The sequence below is a fragment of the Mytilus californianus genome, unplaced genomic scaffold (genome assembly GCF_021869535.1).
Source record: "Mytilus californianus isolate M0D057914Y unplaced genomic scaffold, xbMytCali1.0.p SCAF_24, whole genome shotgun sequence".
NCBI classification, from domain to species: Eukaryota; Metazoa; Mollusca; class Bivalvia; order Mytilida; family Mytilidae; genus Mytilus; species Mytilus californianus.
In genome coordinates, this window is record NW_026262673.1 from 5,937,669 (window position 1) to 5,957,888 (window position 20,220).

Below are 20,220 nucleotides of genomic sequence, written 5' to 3' on the forward strand. Positions count from 1 at the left end.
GTATTTTGTTCTTTTTATTGATAAACTATGCAGAATTAGATAAATAATGATAATTTGTTGTAATTAAAAACCATATGTCACATTATTTTACAAGCCATAACTTGTATTGTATGAAAATCCTTCTTGTCGATCTCGCAACGAAGGCGTGGCTTATTTTCCTTATTTGGAAAACCGATTCAACAGGAAACTTGAAACCCACATGTTTTGAACGGACGGATTGTTTTTGTTGCACGAGGCGAAGAATGACCCATGTACCCAAGGATTTCAGCATACAAGCAGAATCGTACGACATAACTTGACTATGAGTAAGTATTCGGTCGTCTTTTTGCTGTTTTCTGTAGCCTACTATCTTCATTTTGACAAAAATCTACCCTTGAAGTTGCATCTTCTCCCCCTTTTTTCCATCTGTTCAGTAGAATTTAGAAATTATCCCTGAACCAAGGATTTGTATAGTTTACTATGCCTGAACTATCTTAAATACAAGTCCATTGATGGTCAACAGTGTTTATGTGCAATTTAGTTGAAGTTTTAGAGTACCCATGAGTTGTCCAGGAAATTTGTTATGCTATACAATGTAGACCCCCCCCCCCCCCCCCCAATGCAGTTACACTTTTTGATATAAAAAAAAATTAATGTGCTCTAGCCTATTCCATGGTTGGCCAGTTGGCATTCAATCTGTTTGAATTCATGAATCATGGATATTATTTCTTTTGAGAGCGAGTGATATCAGAACCTGAGATTGGCAACTCTGATAACAAGTTACTGGTCTAAAATGAATCTGAAGGCAACTGTAGAGGAAGAAGACACTAGACTGAATTTTCAACAAAGACCCCACCTCAATATTATCAATATAAACTGTATAGAGCACCTTTATTATCACAGAGTTTATAACTTCGCAGACAGTGTGTAGGCACGACACTGCCAGATGTTTTGAAGTTAGCTATGTACATATTCAAACTACACTTTCCCTCAATTTCAAAGCTGCATCATGCAAGGTCAGTTTTTAGACATGCCAAAACAACAAAAATTCTAGATTTTTATTCACTTAAAGACTTGAAAGACTTAAAATTAAGTGTAACTGTATGCTGATTGATTTTTTATTCTTTGGCTACCGCAGGCCAGATTCTTATTTTCTAAAGAAAATTTTGCATAGTACGTTTACCTATTCGTCTGTAGTGTACAAAAAAAAAATGTAGTACTTACTAAATAGAAATTCTGACAGACCTAAAAGAAGTTTTTTAAAAATCTGGGCTGTTGGTCCTGTGCCCAAATGTAAATCTTATATATACAAATGTATATACCCTTATTTTATTCTGTATGCTACTTTGTACATCTGTACGTACATCTGGTAGTTCTTTAATATGTATATGAATAAAAGGAGATGTAGGGCAGGGTGTACATTGTTCATTGTTTGTGTACATAATCATATATCATGAGACAGCTACCGAAGTTCTTTCTGTTTGACATGTTGTTCTACCAGAATAAAGTTCATTTTTGTTTCATTCTGTTTAATTATATAACAGTCTATGAAATATGTTACATGTATTAAAAGGGAAAATAAATATTATAATTATTCAGCCTAAGGCTAAATTGATGTCATGTATGTCACATGTAGGTGTCTTCGAAAAATATTGAAAAACAAATGTCACCCACGGAATAAGACAAGTATCAAATAAAAAAGATTTACATTTGTATCTAGCTTTCCTCTCTTACAAAATAATATAAAATAAGTAATATCAAAACTGGAAAACATATTATGATTGCCAACAATTCACAGCATGACCAGATCCAAATGAAGTAGAAGTTAACATCTATAGGTCACAGTGTTCTCCCCAGACACTTTATTTAGCATCTTGGTAAACTGGGAAATTAGAAATATCATCTTGTTAATGTTTTTGTTTTATGTCACGAGTATCATTTTACTTATATATATGACAATATAGAATTATTATTATAAAAATTATAGCATCACATTCATAACATCTATACAAAATCTTATTCAGATACAGAGGCGGATTCAATGGGGAGGTCCTGGGCCCACCTTTTCTGGGGAAAATTTGGTTGTTTATATATATATAGGAAATCACTGAAGCATGACTTGAGCGAGCCCTTTTCTTAGGCAGTCTGTGCAGTGGGCCCCAACTTATGAAAATTTCTGGATCCGCCACTGAGATAGCATCATGTTAAAGCACATGATGATGAAAGACCCTCGTGATCGCGAACACTGGGTTGCTGTATGGCGTTTAATGCTAATTTGGTATAGGGGCCCCCCTTTTGTTGGAAAAATTTGGTTGATTATATAGGGAATCACAGAAGCATGACTGGAGTGCCCCCCCCCCCCTTAGGTCAGTCAGCAGCCCCCACCCCCCTTTATGTTAAGTTCTGGATCCGCCACGGGTCCTATATATAGATTCCGAAAAGGCGAATTACCTACCTAAAACCTTTTTGTTTCAATTTGGAGGCTAGAAACAAGCATTTAATTTAAATTTGTTTTGGCCTGAAGAAAATTAAATTAACAAACAATTTTTTTTTTGCAAAAACTTATATTGATTGTTAGGGACTGTCTTACAAAAATGTTAGGTGGATAGTGTTCAGTTTTTAACACACCATTTTTTCACAGAATTATTGCATGTATACTTGGAATACAATATAAATCATAAATGTTTATATATGAAAAATATATGTATCTGTAATACTGCTTACTGGATGGGTTCCTTTTTTTTGTGTACACAATTGTAAATTGTTTCTGTTTTAATTTATTATTACAGGTTCAAGATGACAATGATGCGAACAAAGATAAGCCGAACACGTACATTGCAATAAGTGACTGCAGAATGTATGAACAGTTGGTAATCCACAAGCTTTGTGTCAAAATACGTCTTTTTCAACACATATTCTATCGTCATCCAGAAAACATGGAAAACAATGTGTTAAGGGCAATATAACTTTTTGAAATGGAATAAAGTTAATTTTCCAACCAGATATTCCACAGTGTGATCATGGTGATGTCAAACAGCATGTTAAAAATGGTTAAAAAAAATCTAGTAAGATTCAGCTTAAAGGTTAAAGGAGGAACCAGTTATTGACACCCACCATTTCTTGCCTGTTTTTCTGGAGAGAAATAAAACCCTCCATTAATAGAATGCAGTAAGTGAAAGATATGGCTAATTGACTGTTTAATTTTAAAATTAATGGAACCTACAGATGGAAACGTGTGTAAAGCAAAAACTTCATTCAATCTATAAAGTAATTCAACATCTTGTAGCAGCCTCGTAGAGATCGTTCTACAGCCGTACAGGTTGATCTAAAGTGAACAGTTCTAACTTTCAACACAGAGATTAATCTAAACAAGTACGATTTGATCAAAAAAGAATTTGTACACATATACATTGTATATGTAATGTATAGTGGAAAAATTACATGTGCAATTAATTACAAACAGAAGACCAACATAAAAGGGCTAAAAGTTATAGATATCTGTAAATTTACAAAAGAACAGCAGTATCAACATTTGAACAGTAACTTCATCCATTAATTTTTTGTCAAGCGTGTGTATCAAAACATTAATTTGATTAAATATTTCTTTTTATGCACTGTATTTACAATTTCATAAGTAAGTAGGTCAAATTGATTTCAGATTTATATGAAAGTTATTGAGTCTTTCATCACAATTTTTTATAGGTCACTGTACAGCTTTCAACAATGAGTAAAACTCTTATCATGTGCATTTATACATATAATTACCTGAGTTATGCTACATTAAATACACAAATTAAAAATAAAGACAGACAGCAACCAAAAAAGAACAACATCAGCTTTATCTTGAGAGTCTGGCATATAAAATGTGACATAGTAAACATGTTTTTGAGAGTTTTACTGTGACATTAACATGATTAAGAAAGGGCATTAAATATCATGTACATGTATGGGTACATATAAAAATAAGAAAATGTGGTTTCATTGCTAAAAAGTCAACTCTCCGCAACATGGACAAGCAACTAAATGATGTAGAAGTCAACAACTAAAGGTCAGTGTAAGGCCTAAAACTATGAGCAAAATTAAAACAACAATAGCCATTTAGCTTAAATGCTCGTCTTGTAAATTGTACAGCTGCCTTTAACAATTGAGAGTGTTACAGTACAAAAATCAATAAAAAGAAACCAGAAAAAAAGTTCAACCCTGAGAAATCCTAAGAAAATTGTGTAAATAATGACACATGAAACATGCAGTGGTGGATCCAGGTTTAAAGTTTGAGATTCAGGTTGTTCAATAGGAGGCGGTACCCCGTACTTTTAATTCCCATGTTACAGAAAGTTTCATGTACATTCACCAGCTAAATTTAGGATTTTTGTCGAGTCTGCGACCTTTGTCGCAGAAAGCTTGACAAAGGGATAGTGAGGTGGCGTCGGCGTTAGCTTACTTCTTAAAAGCTTTATACTTTAGAAGGTGGAAGACCTGGACGTTTTATACTTTGTATATGGATGCCTCATGTTACGAAGTTTCTGTCAGTCACAGTCCAATGTCCTTGACCTCATTTTTATGGTTCAGTGACTACTTGAAAAAAAAGTTAAGATTTTTTGTAATATTAAATTTTCTCTTATTATATTTATAGCTGTTTTGTGCTGTATTGCCATTAAGCACAGAAAAGGTAGAAAGGTGAAACTTGTAAAGTGTGTCAGACCATAGAAACAGAATGAAGCCGGACATTATTAAAAAAATACTGCATATAAAGCTTAACTGTGCCAAGCAATGATTTAAAACTTGTGTGACAAGCTGCTTGATAAGTTTTCAGCCTAAAAAGTAGAAAGAGTTTTTCTCTGGGCTAATGATGTTGTTCTTGTATATATATAACAAGTGATTCAATGAACAAACAATGTTATATTATAATCTTTATTAAAACATGCCCTTTTCATATTATCATATCACGCGTTAAATGCCCTTTTTCAGGATTGGCACCCTGCCCTTTTGAAATCCTAGCTGGAACACTGTATAAGTAATAGGATAACTATATTTGGTATGTGCGTACCTTGCAAGGTCCTCATGCCCGTCAGACAGTTTTCACTTGACCTCGACCTCATTTCATGGATCAGTGAACAAGGTTAAGTTTTGGTGGTCAAGTACATATCTCAGATACAATAAGCAATAGGTCTAGTATATTTGGTGTATGGAAGCACTGTTAGGTGTACATGTCCAACTGGCAGGTGTCATCTGACCTTGACCTCATTTTCATGGTTCAGTGGTTATAGTTAAGTTTTTGTGTTTTGGTCTGTTTTTCTTATACTGTATGCAATAGGTCTACTATATTTGGTGTATTGAATGATTGTAAGGTGTACATGTCTAGCTGTAAGGTATCATCTGACCTTGACCTCATTTTCATGGTTTAGTGGTCAAAATTAAGTTTTTTATTTTTTTTTTATTTTTTCTAATACTATATGCAATAGGTCAACTGTATTTGGTGTATGGAAATATTTTATGATCTATATGTCAGTCGCCCAGGTTTTATTTGACCTTGACCTCATTTTCACGGTTCATTATTCAGTGTTAAGTTTATGTGTTTTGGTCTGTTTTCTTAAACTTTAAGCAATAGGTCAACTATATTTGTTGTATGGAAGAATTGTTAGCTGTACATGCCTGTCTGGCATGGTTCTTCTGACCTTGACCTCATTTTCATGGTTCATTGGTCAATGTTTAGTTTTCTTGGTACATGTTAAGTTTATGTGACAGTTGTAATAAAGCTTTATTTTTAGGACTATCAACATAATATCAATGATTAGTAAAGAAGGAGAGACATTTCAGCGTGTGCACTCTTGTTTATATTTTTGTAATATATTTAAAAGAATCTACTATAAGGTGAAAAATGTCAGTCAACATGAGAGATAATTAAAACCCTGGTGACTAGCTTAAGTATAGATATCAATGAATACCAGCAATTGACAAGTTCAAATTCCATGGACAATGCAGAAAAATAAAATAAATATATCAATAGCTCAATCAAAATTGATGTCAAACACACAAAATGTGCAAAAGGACATCAGTTATGGGAAAAGAAATTTTTAAAGAAGTTAAACATAACAGCAACGATTTGGTATTAAACGTGAATCCCAGGAAAAGTTGAACTTGTGCACGTATGTTCCATTAGATTGTATTTGGACAGAAAACATACTTTCAGTCGTGTTAAATTTACAGATACATGTAATAATACAGTATTGCCAATTCAAAAATCAAAATTAGATATAGGAAGATGTGGTATGAGTGCCAATGAGACAACTCTCCATCCAAGTTACAATTTATAAAAGTAAACCATTATAGGTCAAGGTACGGCCTTCAACACGGAGCATTGGCTCAACAGATGAGACTTCTATGCTTATATATTTTTCTTCCGTAAAGTTCCATTACACAGATTGCCCTTTTGCATACATTATATATATATGTACCACTCAAACTTTATATACTGTAAATTCAGAAATTATTGAATGCGAATAATGTGACTAGGTTAGTATCGCAATAATAAGAACTTGAATTCTTATAACTGAAACATACACATTTATTCTTATAACTGAAACATACACATTTATGCAGAATTATTTGAAATCTCAATCAATAAACATTTTTTGGTAAAATTGAGAATGGAAATTGGGGATTATGCACGTCAAAGAGACAACCAAACCAAAGAGCAGATAACAGCCAAGGCAACCATTCTTGAATAATTGCAATAATAAATGCATGCAAAAATTTCAGTTTTGAAAAATTGCTGGGTATCCTGATTTTACATGTTTTATAAACTGTTTTTATTTTAAATGATAAATCATTTTTTTGATAATAAAAAGTTGAAAATTGACATATATATATATATATGTGAAATCCCATTTTAAATAATTCTAGTGTTGGTTATTATTATATATAAGTTTATCCAGATTTTTTTTAAAGAGGGGTCAACAAGAAATCTGTAAGAAATACATGGTCACACAAAGACTTTAATGCCATTTGTCTGTTTTTATATCAAAATTAGGAGATGTAGTATGATCGCCATTTAGACAACTATCCACCAAAGTTCAAAGGAAGTAGAATTTAGCAATTATACTTTATAGGCAACTACCGCCTTTGACAATGAGAAAATCCATAACGTACAGTGGGCTAAAAATGACTTGAATATAAAAAAAAATTGAGAAACTTAACAGCCTAATTTATAACAAAACAAATATGACAGACATGAACCTATTTAAAGGAAGCCACTGAACAAATGGTACCTTTAATACTGTAACACAACAACACAAACTCATTATTTTTGTCACAAAATGAAATGTGATGCTTGATAACACAATATACATGATATAGATAAAATGTATGCGAGTACTGACTGGGACATCAATTTTGAAAATGAATATCCTGGCCTGGTAAGAACTGGAAAAACACAAAATTAAAGAAAAAAAGTGAGAATAATTTTTCACACAGCAACCCCCAGAAAAAAATATGTCTGTGTAGCAACAGATGAAAGGAAACATTCCATTTTTCCCACCCTAAATACCAAATTCTCTTCCATTTAAAATAAAGTGGTTCTCTATACTTTTCAAGACTTCTGATTGAACTTGTCATACTCATTTCCAAACATATTCTGCAACTGAATATGTCAGAACTGCTTCTTTTCTTTTATTCTTCTGTTATATAATTTTTAATGCATACCATTAGCATAAATTTGAAAACCCATATTTAATAAAGGATTTATATAGTTAGAGATCAAGGATTTCATTTATATAGTAAGAGATCAGTGATTTATAAAGCAAGATCTTGCTATACACAAAATAAATAGTCTTATATGAATATAAACCACCTGGGGCTGGAGGAATGTAAATGGTTGATAAAAAGAACCAAGGACAACACATAACAGAACTCATATTACCAAACTATACATCACAAGACTACTCTTCAAATTTGAAGCGACCAAATTTGCATAGAGATTGGTAAAACAATTTATATTTATGTTGAAGGTGGAACTGCACATATTTTGTCAGTCCTTTTTTGAAGAACATTCAACATTCTACATACAATTGAAGCCTAAAGAGGGGCATCAAACACAGACAACTTGTTTTACTATCGTCGGTTACTGCAAAGGTCAAACGATTTCAACATATATTGTCAATAAGACCAATTTATGTTGAGGTTTAATAATGTCAATATTCCCGCATCGTCAACTGTGACAACAGAGTTGCGGTTCTTTGATGATTGTACGAGTCTTCAGTGCGCTTGAATAACATAGACAATTTATCGAAACCATAGTTACCAATTCTAAATTCACAAAAAGCGGGTTACCAGAGACGATATTTCTCAAAAATATAAACTGAAATAGAAAGCTATTGATATAACCTAATAGAAAAGTGCTGCGCGCTTATTGAATATGAAACTGTAATCAAAATAGGAACGAAACTATGTACAAATTTAACGTTATATGCTGCCGGGTAAACTAATAATATTATTTTTATTTAATATGTTCACTTCTGGAAAATAGCGCAGCACTTTTAATTAACGGGAAAGCACAAGGATTCGTTTAAAAAAAAGTTTGTTGATTTTTATTCAGTGTAGTAACCCGTTTTTTGCCAATTTGGTTAAGGCATTTTACCCCTGTAGAAGTCACGTGACCTAGGCGATCATGACCAAAATTTCGGTTTACTGAATCCTTACTACACGAATATATAAATTCAACAACTTAGATTCCTGAATTTTGGTTTAAGGATGTTTGCTCCTCAAATTCAAAATAACAAGAAAGTTTTCCTATGTGGTTTTTTTTAGAGTTCATTCATAGGCAAGTCAAAAAATAAAAAAAAATATATAGGTCCGTGTGCTTATTTTTCCGTACCGCAGCCCTATATTGTTCATGATTATGGCTTATTGATAAAAATCTGCCTTTTCCAGAAATCTGTATATGTACATTTGAAGAAACAAAAAACAATCATTTCAATAAGTATGAACACTTTTTATTTGAATAATGCTGAAAAACATGTCATTGTTTCATTTTACACAAAGTTTTTTGTAAACAAGTCATTTGTCACAGTTATTTACCTGCTTGATTTCATAAAAAACAAGAAAGTACGGGAAAACATATGACATCCAACAAAACTCTTTGAAACATCGTTTTAAAATAACAAGAAATTTACAATAATTTCTGAAATTTTTCATTAGGTCTTAATCTTGAAATTTATAAAGAAAAAAGTATAGGTCCGTGTGCAAAATTTTGAATTAGAACCAAAAAATAACACAAAGTACGGGAAAATGTATAATATTCAACTAAATTCTTTTTAAAGCACCTTTTAAACCAACAATTAATTAATAATTATTTCAGAAATTGTGTATTACATCATATTCTTCAAATTTATAAAGAAAAAAGTATATATCTGTGTGCATAATTTTGAATTCGAGCCAAAAATTTACAAAAAGTACGGGAAATTGTATATCATTCAACTAAATTCTTTGAAAGGCACCTTTTATACTAACAAGAAATTGACAGTTATTACAGAAATTGTGTATTAAGTCTTATTCTTAAAATCTATGGAGAAAAAAAAAGATTGGTATGAAAAATTTTGAATGATGCCTATAAACAGTGATAAAAACCTAAAATATTTGATAAAAAAGTACGGGAAAATCTTAAAATTTTGACTTTTTTCCTCTATACTGTTTATAAAAAAAAATCAAAGATCACTTTTGTGAGTAGTAATTTAAAACTTATCTTAAATAATATATAATTAACATGAACAAAACTTCTTTTGAGTATATTGCCTCATTTCAATATAATAATTTTACTATGATGGTGGTCATAGAGAATTTTTAATTTGATGCCAAATTTACAAGTACATACGTTATTAGTAGTTTACAGTATGAGTGATAAATCTAGTAATTAAATACACTATTCATGTTAAAGCAAGAGTATAATATTGTTCTTCAATGACCATTGTCAGAAATGCAAATCATCAGGGTTTGTTCAAAAATAATGATTTAACATATATCAAGTAAGATAACTCTTTGTCAAGTTTTATGTAATTATGAACAAGCAATATCAATTATTTATAACTTATACCCATAATTAAGTCCCAGCATAGGTAACAGTATAAATAAAATCTGGACCCTGATTTAATAATACATGTATGCACACATCATTTATTTGACATTGGTACAAACACCCTAGCTATAGGTTGCATAAAGTTTCGAACTTGAAACAGACTAACCTAACTGTATAAGGAGTTGGACAAAACCATGAAAGTTCATAAAAGCAGAGTTCAACAATCAGTTTTTCTGTAAGGCTATTCATCAGTACTTGAAAAAGTATAGAACGTAAGGTTTCACGTTCATTCAAAATATTTTGAAATTCAGAAGGTATATAATCAACAAATTTGAAAAATGCATTAGAACTCATCATTGTAAGCTGCTGAACTAATATAGTCCTTTCATTAAACGGTTTCTCAGAAAAGCTTGACAGAAATTTTTGTTGGACAATCAGACGGACAGGGTGAATGCAATAAAGCCCATCACTGTTAGGGTTGGCGTATACATAAAACAAATTTATACATTGAAAAATTGAATCATAATTTCCTGTCAATATGCACGTTTACATAGTATATCCTTATTATCTACAAAATTTCATGAAGTTCTGTTGTGTGGTTTCAGAGGAGGTGGGATGACAAACTGTTGCAGTAGTATAACTAGGCCAATAGGTGCAAAGGGGCATAACTCCTAGAACAAAAATTAAATCATAATTTCCTGTCGATATGCACATCTACATAGTATGTCCTTATTATCTATAAAGATTCATGAAATTCTGTTGTGTGGTTTGAGAGGAGTTTTGATGACAAGACTGACGGACTGACAGACAAACAGACTGATGGGTCAAAAAACATTAAAAACTGCACAGGGTATAATAAGAGCAGTTAGCCAGGCACCATATGTTACCCATTTTTTATGTTGATCATTCCTATTTATATCAGGAACTTGTAATTTTGTAAAGAATTCATTACATTCTGAAAATAGATAATGTGCATACTTTTATATTACATACATAAATATTAAACAATTTGCAAAATTTTGAGATTTCAGAGTGTTTGTAAAAACTCTGAAACTTTGTTTATTATCTTCTGAGATTTTGTAACACGTACACCTGACCCACAGCTCTCTGTAAAAATATCTCTTATCCCTTTTGCACCATTCCTTGAAAAGGCTAGCTTCAAATGCTGCAAGGAAAGACCACTCTTGGCAATAATTCGTGCCATACTTATAGACAGTATTTTATTGTCAACTAACAATTTCAATGAAGGCAGATTTTTTCTGAAGCTCTTTCATAGATAAGTATTTTTCTAATATAAAATTATTTGACAAGTATACTTTTTCAAAATGACAATTATTTACAACAGTTTTATGTACAAGTGTATACAGTGCATCTACATCTTCATCAGCTCTGTGAGCATCATAAGTTTGACCCAATAATGTTTGAAATAAATTAGGTTGAGAATAGGAACTAAGGCCTGGATGAGAAGATTTAAATAATAATAATGTATCTACAAAACCTGAAATACTGGTCATAAATTTATCAAGTAAGCTACATTTTTCTAAAGCTGTATATAATACCATGCAATCATAATTACATATATTGTGGCCTATAATAACATTATTTTGTGATTTATCAAGAAAAGAAATAAAATCGTTCAAACACTTTTTGATACCAACAGCTGGCATAACATTTCCTTTAAACAAGAGCTGACCATTCTCAAACGTAATTCCTGTGATTTCAGCAGCCTTCTGTGTTACTTGGCATGATGGTAATACAAATGAAGTATACATCTCCTCATCCCTTTTGGCAGATAATTGTAATATGTGTGATGTTCTACCTGCAAAGATTTTTTTTTATCATAAACATAGAAAAATATGTGTTGCATAATAATAATAATTGTTTTAAAGCCATAAATGAATGGCATGTGATTATATATCAAAACTCGTATAAATTACTTAGAACAATTGTGAGACATTGTTGACTGTTATAGCATACCTAATTATTTTTTAACCGGTTTTTTGAAGTAAAAATCGATTATTGATTTGGCGATGTTTGGCGGGCGGCTGCCAAACAGTGTCTGTTCAATTACATGAAAACGCTTTAAAGAAATTTTTTCAAATTTAAATATGTTGTTTCCTGTGACTAAATGAAGGTCAAGTTCAATTTTCACGATTTTAGCTTTTCTCGTTAGTCAGTTATAGCCTTTTTCCAAGAATTCTATTTTTGATGAATTAAGCCATTTCTGTACGAAGGGAAATAACTCATTTTTTAAAAGACATTGTATTAATGATAAAAAACATTTTGGATTTTTTTTTCTTTTCTTTGGTAAATTGTTTGAAGAATTTTGTGGTAGGTTTGTTTGTTATTCTGTATAAAGTAATTTTCTGAATGCTATATTTGTTGTGTGTGTTAATTTTAATTTTTACTTGATCCTGTTTGGGGTTCCAGATTTGCAAATTCATTAGATAATAATCTATTTTTATTGAAGGATATATTTCATTACATTACATTGTGTAGATAAAGTTGTAGAATTTCATAGATAAGTTGCAGATCTATATCAGTTTGATACAAATGAAAGAAAAATTATTGGGAACTATTAACTATATACATGATATATATAAAGTTTAATTGATTACATTAAGTGTTTTTAAATGATTTTCACCTTTTATCAAGATAACACACCATCTGTTAATTGTTAATCACCCAATTATAATTGTAGTGACAGATTTATTTGAAAACTATTAATTATATTAGATTATAATTTGAAAATAAATATAACATCATATCTAATTTTAGAGAATTATGATTAAATCATATCTAATTTTAGTGAATTATAGTTAAATCATATCTAATTTTAGAGAATTATAGTTAAATCATAACTAATTTTAGATTTACATTATTGGTTCATGGAAATAAAGTTATTTCCCTTTGAACAGAAATGGTTTAACTAAGAAGTATTTCATCAAAAATTGAATTCTTGGGGTTCCTTGATATGCTGTTTCTAGCAATTTACATATATTTTGGATATTGGACCATAATAGGTAAATGTCCAATTTCAAATTTTTCAGTTCTTTGACCACATTTATTTTGTGTCACAAACCTATGCTGTATCAAATATTCAATCACAATCCAAATTCAGAGCTGTTTTAAGCTTAAATGTTGTGTCCGTACTTGCTCAACTGTTCAGGGTTCGACCTCTGTAGGAAAATCCGGTTTGCTGTCTCTCTGACAGCCTCTAGTTTTATCTTTCACAAGTTGTTGAAATGCGGCAAGTGACTATTGTTATTGAGTGCCATCAACAAACAGACTTTCGAATATAGTCAACTCTACAGAAAACTTGATCTTTGAAGTTGACTCACTAGCTGACCTTGATAAAAAAAACCTAGGGCATTCTATAATAAGCTGTCTTCATAATGATTAGGGATGTATTCTTAATTTCAATACATATAGAATAATATATGGCAAAATCCTTATCACATGCTGTATCACCACGAGAAACCAATATCAATACCGAGGGCCAATGGTGATACAGCATGCGATACGGATTTTGACATGTATTGATCTGTTTATTATACATTTTGATAGAATTAGATTCATGATTTATAACAGATCCCTTTCAATTCGGATCAGGGAATATAGCCCTTTGCTGGAAATGCAACATTATATTCCCTGTCTTAGACCTAAATCACATTTAATGTTTTACTGCAAGATAAACATATAATACTTACTAAGCCCAGTAGCTTCTATGTCAAAATATATTCTAGACAAATTTAGAGGCATGGACTGATTGGTCACTGTTTGAACTGGTGCAGGTATTTCTGTTATATCCGGTTCAACTCCTAGTGCTGTGCCCTCTTCATAACACACCCCTTCTCTTACTTCACAACTTGAAGTATTTTGGTGACTGTGAAAGAGATAAATAGATTTATAAAAGTATATAATCTTAAGTCATGGTAGTAGGATTATAATAGATTGATCATTCAAATATTAAATCTACAGCAAACAGAAATTGGGTGTTAATTTTTATTTGCAGAACCCTTAATTATTATTAAAACTATATTTCTAAATAAATGAAGAATGTGTCTTATGGGCAACAGATGCCACCGCTTGTAAATATGCATGAGTTAATGTACTAATTATTGACATTTTACTTCTTTTAAAAGTTAATGAAATATTTTTCTACATTTGGTTGAGGAAAACTAAAGTTAGAGAACGGGAACGACATATTTATCAAAGTTTCTATTTATAACTAAGCATAGCTCAAGAAAGGTAAACGAGACACCACCCAATTTCTAACTTGATCTGTGTTTTGTGGTAATAAGCATTGTGTATAAGTCTTTAACATTTGGATGAGGAAAACTAAAGTTGGAAAACAGTTGAAAAATTCAGCAATTTTTATGTTTATAAAGGGGCATAACTCATGAACGGTAAAAGTGATGCCACCCAATTTCGAACTTTAAGGTAATAAGCATTGTGTATAAGTTTCATTACACATTTGGTTGAGGCAAACTAAAGTTGGAGAAAGGAAACCAATTTTTGGGACAGGGACAATTAGTTTTTCTAAAAATTAAATCACTCAGAGCACTTAGTGACTGGTTAATTAGCGGTTTGGTTGATTCAGCATCATGTCTGTCAAGTTTAATGTGAAATTCTGACTCCTGCATTTTTAATGAATTATAAAATAAATATTATACCGCTTTGACTTCAACTGGATTCTATGCAGTTTTGCTTTCTTTGTCACTGCTATTGCCTTTCTTTTCTTTGCCTGCAAGTCCCGTAATGTGGACAGTTTTTTTGTGTGGACCCCAGGTGATAGGCCTGCAGATACATTAGCCTGAAAAATAAAATATTATATAAAAGATTATATGTTTTATTATAATTTTGTGTCATATAATTTCGTCAGTATTGCAATGCATATATGTATTTGTGTAAATTAATTAACTTTCATTAATTTCAAACATAAGTTAGAGTAATAAAATTTCATACATGAATGAACAGTTATTAAGAGACTATGAGGAACTTTGATAATGAAAAAAATATTACATATCTTTCAACAAGTCATGCATGATTTTCAACACATTACAGTTGTCACAGCAGTTTCATGTATTTTCAGAAAGAAAACAAACATATTCTAAAATTTATTGCTGTATTTAATCAATAGAAAAGAAAAAATATAAAAAAAGTAAACTATTTTCAAGAGCCACTCTTTCCAAGAATCATGCAATTTTCTGTTTTGAATTCAATTAGATATAATGCCAGGTCTTGGGAGAGAAAAAAATATACAAAGAATGCATTTCAGTATATTCTGAAGAAGGAAAGAGAACTTGAACAAATATTTTACAATGAAATGCAATTTAACTTTAAAACCCTGACCCACAACTGACCATTCTGGGGTACATCTTATAAACTTTTTTTTTAATTGTAAATAATTCTAACATCATGAACATTATAGGGACTGCATGAAACTTAGAGTGACATTTAAATAACAATGCCCTTTCTTTCTTTTCTGGATAGTACTAGACTTTTAATAGATGCTAAGTAATGACAAGATGGCCTTATAATTTGTGTCAGTGAACAGAAGCCAGAAAGAAATTGTATTTCAAAATGTTCAATTTAATTTTGTAACCAACAGCATGCATTAAAAAAAATCAAAACTGAATTTTCTTACATCAACTGTGTATATGTGACCTCTATTTTTTTGGACAACACTTGCAGCTATTCTGTAACCTAGGCTTCCTGAGCCACCATAATGTTTTGACTTTGGTGCCTTCGAAGCAACAATTTTATTGAAACTCTCATTTCCTTGAGTACTTTCTAAGTTGGCAAGTTTATTTGAATGTTCAGCATAATTTGAAAAAATTTGTTTCAATGATGCCTGTAGTGCCTTATCAGACAACGGTTTACCATAAGGCAATGATCTGTACTTAAGTCCACTCTCTTCAATAAACCTACACCAATCAGTATGACAGTCACTGTGGTCTCCAAATGGATGCTTAGCCAATGCTGGCAGACTCTGACAAATTTTTTCTGGTTGACCTTTTCCTTGTGCCACCAAGAAATTAAAGCATTTTACGACATAATTTATCACTTTAGTTGATAATGATTGATGTTTATTTTTTAAGTCGTAAAGTTTTTTACCTAATGTTTTTTTGATGTGATTACTGTCTGACAGCTTTTTTATGTTTTTATCTACGTTAGATCTTATTCTGGCAATTGTAGTAGAGTCCTCATCCCCAACAATAGTACAGATGTTCGTACCTTTTAATCTAGCTTCTCTGACTAGGTCAATTACCATATCTGGCTCCATGGCTTTTGCACTCCCACCAAAATTTTTCCTGCACTGATGAACCTTTGGTATTTTTCCTTTTCTACTGGCTACCTCACATATCCTGCAAGTTTTTGACCTCCATTTATAACCAAGTATTTTGCGGGACTTTGCTCCAATCATTGAACAATGTCCTATTAAAAAAAGATATCCAAGCTTGATATATTCATAATAAAGACTCAAAAGCTTTATATATTGAGGAAATCTTTCATTCCTTTTAAACCTTAAATCTCTTCTATAATAGACATATGGCCAGGGAACACAGTTTTTTTCGTAGTGCATTTCTTTTATACAATAAATTCAAATTAAAAAAATCGCACCTGCTCTATCTCAAAAAGATTTTTACAGTGTAATGTACTACTATTGGGACAAATAATATCAAAATTATAGAAACTTCTACCAGCTCTTACTCAAAATATTGACAATTCTTTGTTAAGGGGGTCTAAAATTCAGTTTGACAGTTTCAGACATACTAATTTTGACCTTTTTTCACTAGACCAAATCACTACTTAACATAAAGATTCAGCAGACAATTTTTTTTAACATGTAATTTCACACCCTTACTTAATATATCATGCATCAAATATCAAGAAATAAATTGGGAAAGTGTATGAAAAAAATTGCAAGTTATACACTGTTTACACTAGGGACTATATTCGTAGACAACGAAAACCAAAGGACGATAACTGTGTCCTTGGACCTAATATTCAATCTCAAATATTTCTATCGGACCTTGAAAATTTTTAAATAATTTTAAACAAGAAAATTTCACCTAAAATTCTGTCAATATGCATTTATAGAGTTGGACTAAAAATTCAAGAATTGGTATGAGGGGGAAACTTGGAAGTAATATCAATTAGCTTTCCTCAGAGAATAAATGTTTATGGTTAATGACTAATGAAGATAGCTTATGTTAGAAAACTTATATTAAATATTATTATATTAGAACTAACAAACAATCAAGATTCATTACTAAATCAAACCCACATCTGAAATATGAAAATGAGGGAGTTGTCTCTCTTTGTCAAAATCTAGCTTGATATCATTAGAATGTTGGCATTTCTATTTTTATGATTAAGTTCAAAGTTTTTATACAATAAATACAATTATAACTCTAATGAACCATTAAATGTCTTATTTTTTTTTTATTTAGTTTGTTTATTATGTTATGAATAGTACCATTGTATTTTTTCTGTCCCTTAAAGGGCACCTCGATCATGTTGATAGGTTTATAAAATTAAATCAGTATACTGCTACTTATTCATAGAATTTTGTCAGTATATCCAATTGTGTATGTTACTTTTTACCTTCAGTTGTTAATTAAAAAATGTATACAATTAGATTGTGACATTCTTTGTTTATTGAGCAGGATAATATCATAGCAGATATGTACAATTAATGTCTTGTCCATGGTAAAACAAGCACACATGGCTACAATAAAAGATTTCTTATGAGATTTGTGACTACATGTTGTTGTCATATCTATGTTTGTTTAAAGCCTACTTTATAGTTATATGGTTTTTGATTGTAATGTAAACTTTTCTTGTATGTCTGGTCTATAACTATATATTATATTTCAGGGATTATTTTCTTAAATATAATGTACCTGTGAGGCTATCATATGCCCTGCCACTTCCTCTTTTCTGCCAACCTGCATCTACACACACTGTTATGTTTTCATTTCCTCCAAATCTAAAATTAAATTAAATTTGTAAATAAAACACTAAACATAATTTGTATCAATGACTAAGTTGATAAGTCCAATTGTTTAATCCAACATGAAAGTTGTCTATTTGTGATTGTATGTGTCTTTCTGGAAATAAAATGATTTTTGCACCTAAAAGACTAGTTGTAGATCAGGGTTTTACCTTAAATGAGCCACCACATTGAATCATTAAAATTCATTTTAGTAGATGTGTCCTTTTTACAGAGAAAATTATTATATAACGTCATGATAAGCCCAAATGAACTTTTTCTGGTATTTCATTAGAATGGTTATAGCTGTATTGCTTTTAAGAGATATTCTCATAGTAATTCTATAGTTTTTCTGTCTCAAATATTATTTTTATCTAGCTTCTATGTTTATCTAGCTTCTATGGATTGTTAGGAAGCTACCATTTGATTTTTTTGGGGGTGGGGTGATAAATTGTGTCCTGCATTTTTTTTTAGATGTAATCTCTGTTCTGCCTTCAAAGTTTTCACTGGATTTGGTCCTGCCTTTTTTTATTATTTTATCTTGACCATTTTTAAACTAATTGTCATCCTGCCATTTTTTGTTACCAAGTTGCTCATCATGCCTTTTTTTTCAAAACTTCATCCTAGCCCCCCCCCCCCCCCCCCCCTCTCTTATAAATCAATGGTAGCTCCCTTAGATAAACTCAATTTCTAAACAATCAAACCCACAATTTAAGTCAGCAACCCTTCAAATATATACAATACAATTATCCCCAAAAATGTAATTCTTTAGTAAGACATAAGCCTATTTTTTAATAAAGTGAATAAAATTTTAATTTCCAATTTTCATAATTCATAATTCATCAATTCATTAGTTATACCTTCATAGACTTTACTTTTGAAGCCATATTATCCCTTTAAATGTCAATAACTATTGAATGAATTCATTTTGTTTTTGGTTTTTTTTGTTCAGTATTTTTAAAAAAAAATCATAAATTAATAAATATCATCTACACACTCTTTAGTCAAAGTCTTTTCCTTTTCCATCCATTCTGCCATTGATTCTTCTGCAAGTGATTCCAACACTTTTCCAACCTCTTTTGATCTTTCATCAAACATTTTGTGGCTCACTGTTGGCATGTTTAAAATTGATAAGAATGCATTAAGTTGATGTTCTCCAAGTCCAATATGTATGGCAGCTATAAGATACAAGAAATGTTTATTATGATTTAATGATTGCTTATACATCAGTTATATATGTAAGTACTAATAGTATTCAACTGATTTAAAATTTTATGCACCAATGTGAAATAAGATTTTGTTGTAAAACAATAATTTTTAGTATTGTACGTACCCCTTTGTCAATAACTGGTCTGTGAAACTCAAGTTAAAAATATGCATGGCCTTTAGAAGAGCTGTCAGTGTCTTAATTGATACTTTATTGCACACAAAAATAAATGGTCTAAAATAGACAATTATTTTCAAATATCTTCATCGAAATTTTTCATTGCCTTTCTGAATAGTTTCAGATGTTAAGAATTCATGCAATTAATTTTATATATGTTGTACAAAAGTAAACAAACAAATGGTATTAGGCAGTGTGGTCATATACATTCTTTGTTCTTATTATGCTGATCAATTATAAAGTTGCTGTCCTCTCATTTAAAATAGTTAGAAACTTGATGTCCTATAACTTATCATACTACAAAAAATAGTACATTTAGGTTTGATGTACATACCCTGCTAAACTGGACCCCTGTTGTGTTCACTTATAGCTACACTTCGGTGCAGAGATTTAGATGGAATGGCGGGCCAGTTTACATACCCTGCATGGCCATTATTTAAAGCCAAATCAAACAATCTTTTAACAGTTTAAGATGTATAAGTGCAAAGTGCAGATTTATAAGTCCCAGAAAATGCACTATATAAACCAGGTGGTTGATCAGAAATCGGTCATGTTCATGTATGCACCAGTTTATCAAGATTTAAGGTGGCTCACCCCAATAAGGACCCCGGTAGAATTTTTTTATTTTCACATATTTTGTAGATTTTTTTATGCTGAATCCAAAAATGCAAAGAAAAAAAGGGGTCACCAGGCTCGTTTTCCCCTCAAATGGAAGCGAATTGTGCGATTTTGACCCTATTTCCAAACTTTTACACCCTTTCAACAATAACGACTACATCAAATTCA

At 31.1% G+C, this 20,220-nt stretch overlaps 2 long non-coding RNA genes across 2 annotated transcripts; one reads left to right on the top strand and one right to left on the bottom strand.

The window, feature by feature from the left end:
* The first annotated feature begins 239 nt into the window (after positions 1 to 239).
* On the top strand, positions 240 to 3,589 carry LOC127732459 (uncharacterized). The gene is made up of 2 exons (XR_007996271.1): positions 240 to 305; positions 2,769 to 3,589. It is a non-coding gene; the product is annotated as an uncharacterized LOC127732459 (long non-coding RNA).
* Positions 3,590 to 10,552: 6,963 nt separating this feature from the next.
* Positions 10,553 to 19,985, bottom strand: LOC127732455 (uncharacterized). The gene is made up of 6 exons (XR_007996267.1): positions 19,048 to 19,985; positions 17,962 to 18,047; positions 16,289 to 16,489; positions 14,725 to 14,864; positions 13,759 to 13,934; positions 10,553 to 11,867 (listed from the first exon to the last, which is right to left on the bottom strand). It is a non-coding gene; the product is annotated as an uncharacterized LOC127732455 (long non-coding RNA).
* Positions 19,986 to 20,220: the final 235 nt, after the last annotated feature.